Source organism: Lathyrus oleraceus, chromosome 5, assembly GCF_024323335.1.
Source record: "Lathyrus oleraceus cultivar Zhongwan6 chromosome 5, CAAS_Psat_ZW6_1.0, whole genome shotgun sequence".
Taxonomy (NCBI): Eukaryota; Viridiplantae; Streptophyta; class Magnoliopsida; order Fabales; family Fabaceae; genus Lathyrus; species Lathyrus oleraceus.
In genome coordinates, this window is record NC_066583.1 from 581,197,732 (window position 1) to 581,206,075 (window position 8,344).

At 34.3% G+C, this 8,344-nt stretch overlaps 1 long non-coding RNA gene across 2 annotated transcripts; it reads left to right on the forward strand.

Annotated features, from left to right (window-relative positions):
* The first annotated feature begins 360 nt into the window (after window positions 1–360).
* Window positions 361–2,402, forward strand: LOC127086643 (uncharacterized). Of its 2 annotated transcripts, none has more exons than XR_007789536.1 (2): window positions 361–834; window positions 1,408–2,402. It is a non-coding gene; the product is annotated as an uncharacterized LOC127086643 (long non-coding RNA). The 2 variants fall into 2 exon arrangements; XR_007789537.1 differs by having other exon boundaries at window positions 1,414–2,402.
* The last annotated feature ends 5,942 nt before the right edge of the window (window positions 2,403–8,344 follow it).

Consider the following 8,344-nt stretch of genomic DNA (forward strand, 5'->3'; position numbering starts at 1 on the left):
AAACCTAAAAAGAATTGGAATTCTAATTAACATGGTAAACGTGATTATTCAATTAATTCCAAAATTCAAGAAAAAACAAATATCATTTTATTCTAAAGTTAACATTATACTAATTCTAAAATTATATATTAAAACAATTATTATTTTCCATTATTTTTCTATCAAATAAATGTTAAAAATAACATGATAAATAATTAAAAGTCACAAAGATAGAAGAAATAGAAACAAGGGGTTTGCTGAAAAATAGAGAATACAGGGAGCAGGGCCTAACACAAGGCCCATTTGCCACTTTCAGCTTTGAAGCAGGGGGCGTATAAGAGTTTAGGATGCAAACAACAAGAAAGTTTGGGCCTAGGGAGCCATTGGCACATTCTGGGATTGAGAGGGAAGGAAACTCAGATAAAACAAAGAGCATGTGTTCCACATGTTAATCGTTTTCCACATGCTTAGACTAATTAAAAAAGTCCACCATTGATTTCTCCCTCTCCACCGTGTCGGAGCTCACCACCGGCGGCAATGGAGCATCAAACATCAAAACTACCTATGCCATTCCACTCTAATTCTCAAGCTCTACTCGAATCAAACACTGAATTCTACTAAAACCTCAAGAATTCCCCAAATCGAGCAGAGACTATTATGAACCCTAACATCAAGAAATTAAATTAAATGCTTCTATAGAGGAATCAAAGCCCCTGATGTTAGGGCTTTGATTTCTTGTCCCCTAAGCTACATAGTGGTAACAAGGATAAAGCCAAACAGTGAAGAAACGTCACTTACTTTCCGGAGACGAAGACTTGAGATTAGAGGAAATGAAGATGTTTGAACCAGCTTCAGGTACAATTCTTCTTCCTAAACTTCTTCTTCTTCTTTTTCATCTTCTTCTCCCCTCTTAGATATTCTGAATCTCCTTCTTCTTCTACATGTTATCTATGAGAGCGAGGGAGATTGTGTGCATAATGAGTGGATATGTGTGATTGAGAGAATGTGACTGAGATTTCTGAGCAAAATTAATCGTCTATGATAATTGCAGAGTGATGTCAATTTATAGATGGAGAGAGTTAATAGATGAAACTCTGTTAATTAATCACAGTGGAAAGTTAGTTAGAATATCCTAACTCTGTTAACCATTGAAATTCGTAAGTTTTAGTTAGGGATAAATTCTGTTAATTCCAATTTTAAGTTATTTATTAGATTTAAAAGTGTTAGTCAGGTTAGTTAGTGAATAAAGTGGTGACTAGTTGCTATAGGTGACTGATCAAAGTCATGTGGATGATGTGTTAATGGCTATAAGGTATTAACCTGCTGAACAAGTTTCATTCCAACTACAGGTTATGTTTCAATTATAGGTTGTGTTGATAGACTATGACCTGCTATGATAGGTTTTGTTTAATTGCAAGTCGTGCTCAGTTGTAGGTTTGAGCTATTTTGGCATTGCAGTGCAAACATGGTGATGCTGATGCAAGGCATGGCTAACAGAATTTGCAGTGTAGGTTGTGTCAAGATACATTGTATTGCTGATGTGATGATGATTTGTATTGCCATGCTATTATTTTGTGATGCCCCTGGCTTGGTCGGCTACATGATGAATGTTATAGCTTTACCATTGTATGCTTTGAATGATGTTATATTATGCTACTTGTGATGTTGATGTCAGGCCTGTTATGATTGTGTGTCAAATGTTATTTGATGTAAATTGTATCCTGCTTGTATCATGATAAATTGTATTGCCAGTTTGCTTATGTTATGAAATGAGGTTAAATTAGGTCAATTAGGTGGTAGCTAGGGCTTGTGAAAAAGAATGCAGACTAATTTTGTGCATAGGTTCATGTTACCATGTTGATGTTGGTTGGTACCATCTTACTGAAGTGAGTGTATGCCTGCCCAAATGAACCCTGCATTGCTTGATTTGCATCATGCTTGTTACTTGTTTTCGTTAACATGCTCAATGTTTTCCTGGTGCTTAGACCATCTATGCATGTTTGTATGAAATGCATTGTATGCTTGACAAATGCATGTGTGTAGGCTAATTGATGCAGGGATGGCTTGGCAATTGGACATGGTTTCAAGGCATGGCAAAGTTTCAGCGCATGTGAGTAAACTTGGTGCAAATTGGCTTTCTTGTTCATGAAGCAAATGATCATGGAATCACATGGAAGAATGAAGATGCCATAGGCACTGGGGTTTAAGGGATGGACAAATAGGTTAGTTGAGTTTGGTCAACTGGTTGACCAAAAAGTCAACAGTTGACCAAAAAGTCAACAGTTGACCAAAAGTCAATTTCTTACAATGTAGTAGACAATGTATTTTCTTTTGGTCAACTGGTTTAAGGGATGTATTTTCTTTTGTAGTAGACAATGTAAATGTTGTATGAATGAATGGATGGGCCTTCATTTGAGTAGAAATGATCTTTATGATTAGATGAAAACATGTTTTACTTTAAATTGAACTTTTCCTTCAATGTATATGTTTGAAATCAATCTTGTCATGAAACTTTGAATGGGCCCATGGATTAAGAATGAGAACTAAGACATCTAAACCAAAGGATTATGAATATATGATGACATAATGGACCAAAACAAATGGACTATGAATCAAGAACAATAAACTAAACAACAAGAACCAATGCATTGTGAAACATGGACCAATGAATGCACCAAAAGGTTTAAATCAATGGACTATAAAGCAATATGGATAAATGAAATCAATGGACCAAGAATAAACCATGGAGTGTGAAGCAATGAATGCAAAAAGGACTTAACTCAATGGTCTTTTATATTTGAATGAAACATGCCCCTTAGAATGAGGACTTCGAATGAATGATGAACCATGAACCAATGATTATGAAACATGGATCAATAGCCTTGGATGCACTAGGATCAATTGGTGAATGATTCCTAAGAACAAAGAAAACATGATGATTGATGATGCATGACATGGTGATAAAGAACCAACCTCCAATGAATTAGGGTTTCATTCAATCATAAGTCCAATAGTCAAACCAACATGGTCCACAAATTCCAAGTGTCCATGATTAGGGTTTTAAGATGTCAACCATCAAATCAAGGACCTCAAACTAAAAACCTAAGGCTCCACAATCACTCCAACAAATGGCCCTAAGATTAGGGTATGGTGGTCAAACACAAGCTCATAAAGTCAACCACATGCTCCATGAGTATCAAAGTCAAGAATTAGGGTGTTGATGCATATGTAAATGTAAAGTCCATGAACCAAGGTCCAAGCACAAGAAATTAGGGTTTCACTATTCTTGATTCCAAATGATGAGCATTACCACAATCTTAGGGCTTGATCCACAAGCAAACCCTAGCTTTTGTTAGACATAAATAACTACAAACTTTGAATCTATGATGAGTGTTTAAAAGTGCTATTATGAATGATTGATGCATATGTACTTGGTATGAATGAGTTAAGATGAATCACGAGCCAAAGGTTAGATGAAAAATGGAAAGGGGTGGGAGAATTTTGGGGTATGACACTTCTTCAAAATACTTAAAAAATTCTGAATATTTGAATACATTCTCTTCCAAGTGGCAGGATTGAGAATTCTTCTCTTGAAAAAGTCTCAGTTGAAACAAATTTCCTACTCACGTGACAACAATATCTCTTAGGAGTAACCAACAGTTGATGAGATTTTAGAGGTACACATTCTATATTTATAACCTATGCCTTTAACTAATTATGTGCCCTGATAATTGATTTGGGCAATATATTTGGAGATTCCCTCATGATTTGATTGCATCCGGCACACACTGATATGTGCCATAATCAATTCTATAGAGAAAAGTTTGAAATTTTCAATTCGAATATGATATTGATCGATTATGCCTTAGGTGTAATCGATTATTAAGGTCATTTTGAGCTTTTTATGCTTCTTTTTTTCCTTGCATGAAATTGGGCTTGAATTTGTTGCTTTTAGCACCCCCGAGCTTCAAAGTTGCACCAATTTAGCATAGATTATTCAATTTTGCTTTGTATTATGGATTGAAGTTCAAAAAACTCAAGACCAAAATATGTTAGTGATAAAACCAAATTCAATGAGTATAAAAAGGTCATTTGTCAAATAACTTCCTCAGAGTTTTCTGATTCAATTTTCTAGCAATCATTTTACCTTAAAGTCTTTGATAGGTAAATTAGCAAGGGTACTAATCTTTCAATGTAGTAATAAGGAAAATTTCCCCAAGTATCGATCTCAAGGACTGCTTGACGATATAGAGTTCGAGTTATATCTCAGTTAACAAAAGCCCGAGGGTTTTTAATTGTTGGTTTAAAAAACATAAAATAGAATGCAAAAGAAAGTAAAGAAAATAGTTGAATAATTTAAAAGTATTCTGAGTGAACATGCTAGGGAATGTGTATGATTGGATTCATCAACAATAGTAAGTTAGCCTTGCAACAACTTAATTCAGCAACATTGACTACCGATTCTTAAGGGTGTTCACTCCTAGGTCCTTAGTGCTAAAACATTTAATCATTCAAATTAATTCCTATGTCCATAGTGAATTACAGATGAAATTAAGCATTATTTTAATTAAGAATATTTCAGTTTTCACAGGGTATCCCTAGACCTAGGTGATATCTACTATGAACTATTCACAACTAAGCATTAACAATGGAAGTCAAGCCTAAATATTAACCATATATTAGACTCAATTTTTCTAAAAAAGAAAACATTAAGCACAAATTGTAAATAAGTCAAATATCATAAAATTAAAGTCATTACAAGGTACAAATTTAGAATTGTATCATAAATTCGAATCAGAGACCCCCCATAACATTAAGGGATTTAGCTACTCATAACAATAACCAAAAACATGACATAAAGTGTAGACATTACAAATAAATGGAAGAAAAGAGGTATTCAATCACAAAAGTTCATGCAAATATTGATCCACCACGAATCCTTTAGTGTTCCAGTCTTCAAAATGTATTCTCCGTACTAAAAAATCGTCCAAGTCTTGGAAATTCACATTTTTTTGCTAAATAGGAAAATTCCGAGCTTTTTCAAACCTGGGTCATGCCATACGCGCATGGCCTCCACTCATACGCGTATGGCCATTTTTTACACTAACCCATACATGTATGGCCCAGAGTAGGGCATATGGCCCAACTGGATCCATACACGTAAGGCTTTTACTACATAGGTGAGGCATGTCTGGCCTCATATGCGTATGAGCCTTACCGTATGCGTATCAGCAAAGACTTGATTTTCATCCCCTCTTGTTGTTACACATATGCTGGTGGTGATGTTGAGTGGCCATACACATATGAGAGGCCTCATACGTGCATGGGCAGGAAACTTGTTTTTTCTTCCTTTTTCCTCCTACTCATGCCTTGTCGTCTGGTTCCTTCTCTAATCCAGCTCCTCTTTATCTTTCATCCCCGTAAAGATATAAAACACTACCTCAAGCGTGTAAAATAACTCAAAATTACTAAAACATTAGCAAATCAAGATAATCTACCAAAATAAGCTTAAACTACTGCCCAAACATACAACAATTCACATGCTTTTGCCATTCAAATGAAATCAAAACTAACACAAATGATGATTGATCACAACCCTAAAATTAGCTTGTTGCTTGCCCTCAAATAACTTTTAACACATCATTATTATGTCACCAATCTTCAACCAAATATAACAGTAAACACATGCCTTTGAGATATTCTATGGTTCTCTTTCATTCCTACCTTTAGATCGGCCTGATCATGAAGATCGAATGGTCTATCACACCAACACTTGATAACATTGCTTCTCCTGTTAGCCCCATTCACACTCTAACCATTTCTCTCAGGTGTTAATGCATATACTCTCAAAATTCATGGTACATATTACCATACCATAGGCTTGCATAAACTCTCTTTCAATTACCAGATACACACTACACACACTTTTTGAGGTCATTAAAGGTTGTAATGGGGCTAAGGCTATGGTGGAATAATATATGGATAAGTAAGTTAATGGTTCAGAGTATTGCAATCATTCTTTTCACTATGATTATTCTAAAATATCATTGCGGGAATCTTTTTAAACATCGTTGTTCTTTGGTCAGTTGGGCTGGACTTCTCAATTTTTCAATTGAGTTCTCCTTTTGGTGAGTGCTCATGTCTATTACTTTTTGTGTTTTTTTCCAGTTCTTTTTTCCTTTTTCCGGTGCATTCACCTTTCGTACTGCTGCATAACTACCCCAAACTTAAAGATTGATATTCCAACAACAACCCCAAACTTAGAATAAAACATAATTTCAAAAACGAAAGACAAAACTCTGAACAAGGTATGGAAGTGTTTAGACCATGGGCTCGTGATATGGTGAAATAATAACAAACAATGGGGATATAGGCTCAAAATGGATTAATGAAGGATACGTTAATATAAGGGATGGATAGAAAGGCTCATGGCTTTAAACACACAAATACATTAATATCAGGGACATGCATGATAAATGACCAGGAACGATGTTCTCGCACCCCTTTTTGTCCCAGATTTCAAGATCAAAATTTTGAAGAAGTAGTATCCATCTTAAAAGGCTTGGCTTTGTTTCCCGCTTAGCAAACAAATACTTCAAAGCAGAATGGTCAATATACACAATCACTTTGACCCCAGTAAATAAAACCTGAATTTGTCAAAAGCATAAACAACTGCTAACAACTCCTTTTTGGTAGTTGCACAATTCATCAGAGTAGGATTAAGAACATGACTAGCATAATATATCACATGTAAAAGTTTTTCTCTTCTTTATCCTAACACAGACCCTACTACAATGTCATTTGCATCACACATGATCTCAAAAGGGAGAAACCAATATGGGGCTAGCACTATCAGTGCAAAAACTAACATACTCTTTAAAGTCTCAAATGCTACCTAACACTCTTTGTCAAAAGTGAAAGGCTTGTCTTTCACAAGCAAATTAGTCAGTGGCTTGACAATCTTTGAAAAATCTATGAAAAATTAGAGATAAAAATCTGCATGTCCTAAGAAACTCCTTATCCCCTTCGATCTTTCCAAAACCCCATGCTAGGGGGATTGTGTATTGGTATGTTTGTAAAGGGTCCAAAAGAGGCGACATAAAAGGGGAACGACACAACATGTCGCCCATACTAGCTTATTGATTACTTATTTATTAGATCGAGCACTCATCAGTTGGATGTGGTGCCCATTTCTCAGATCAACTGATGTCTTGTGAAAACCTGGAGCTGAAGTCGCCCCCCGTTTACTCCTTATAGGAGAGGGAGTTGAATGGAGTTGGCTACATTCCCCAAAGAAGTGGAAAAGATAATGACCTACAAGATTCTTAGAAATATCTCAGCCATGAGGTTGACGAGGAGACTCAATTCGCTATACTAAATACCATATATAAAGCTTCTTACTGTTCATGAGTGAATTATCTCTAACTACACAACAATGTTAAATCTTGTGTCAATCCTACAACTCTAGAGATTATCAAGTATTATATTTTAAACAAATACAATAGCTAAAAAAACATTTTTCTTCTTTAAAAAAAGACTATATCCTTTGATATTTCTTTAACTTCCGATATATATATATATATATATATGATTATTTAAGTAATATATTTTATATATAACTAAAAAAACATTTTTTTATGTAAGTAATTATAATAGTATTTATAAATAGGGATTAATTAATATGCACTGTCAGTGTAAATTTTTTTACAGCGTCGATTAATCACCATCATCCATTTGTATTATTTTATAGATTTTAAAAATAAAAATCAAATTTATTCTAATATCCAATGATTATAATTAACTGATTGTGTAAAAGTCTTTTACACTGTCAGTGTATTTCAATTAAATTTTTATAAATAAGTATAAAATATATAAAATAAGGATTTAATTGAAATACACTGACAGTGTAAAAGGATTTTACACCGTCAGTTGATCATAGCCGTTGGATGTTGAAACAAGTTTGATTTTTATTTTAAAAATCTATAAAGTAATCAAAACGGGTGATGGTGATGAATCGATTGTTTAAACTTTTTACACGGACAGTGTATAGTAATTAATCTCTAAAATTAATTTTGTTTATAAAAAAGAAATACTATTAATGACATTAAAAATGAGATGGTAAATATAACGTGAGTTTGGATGTTGTTTGGTTCATGGGGAAAATAATACAAAATTACATAAAGCCAAAACTCAAAATAGAAAAAAAAAAAGTAAAGACCACCTAACTTGCTTTCCATTGGTCAATTTTAAGAGACGCGGATCGGCAGGTAAGTCATAGTGAGCCACAGATAAGTTGAAATCCAACGGTGGATTTGTTTCTAAAGCAATATGTTGAAAATGACCGCGAAAGTATAAAACCTTGCTA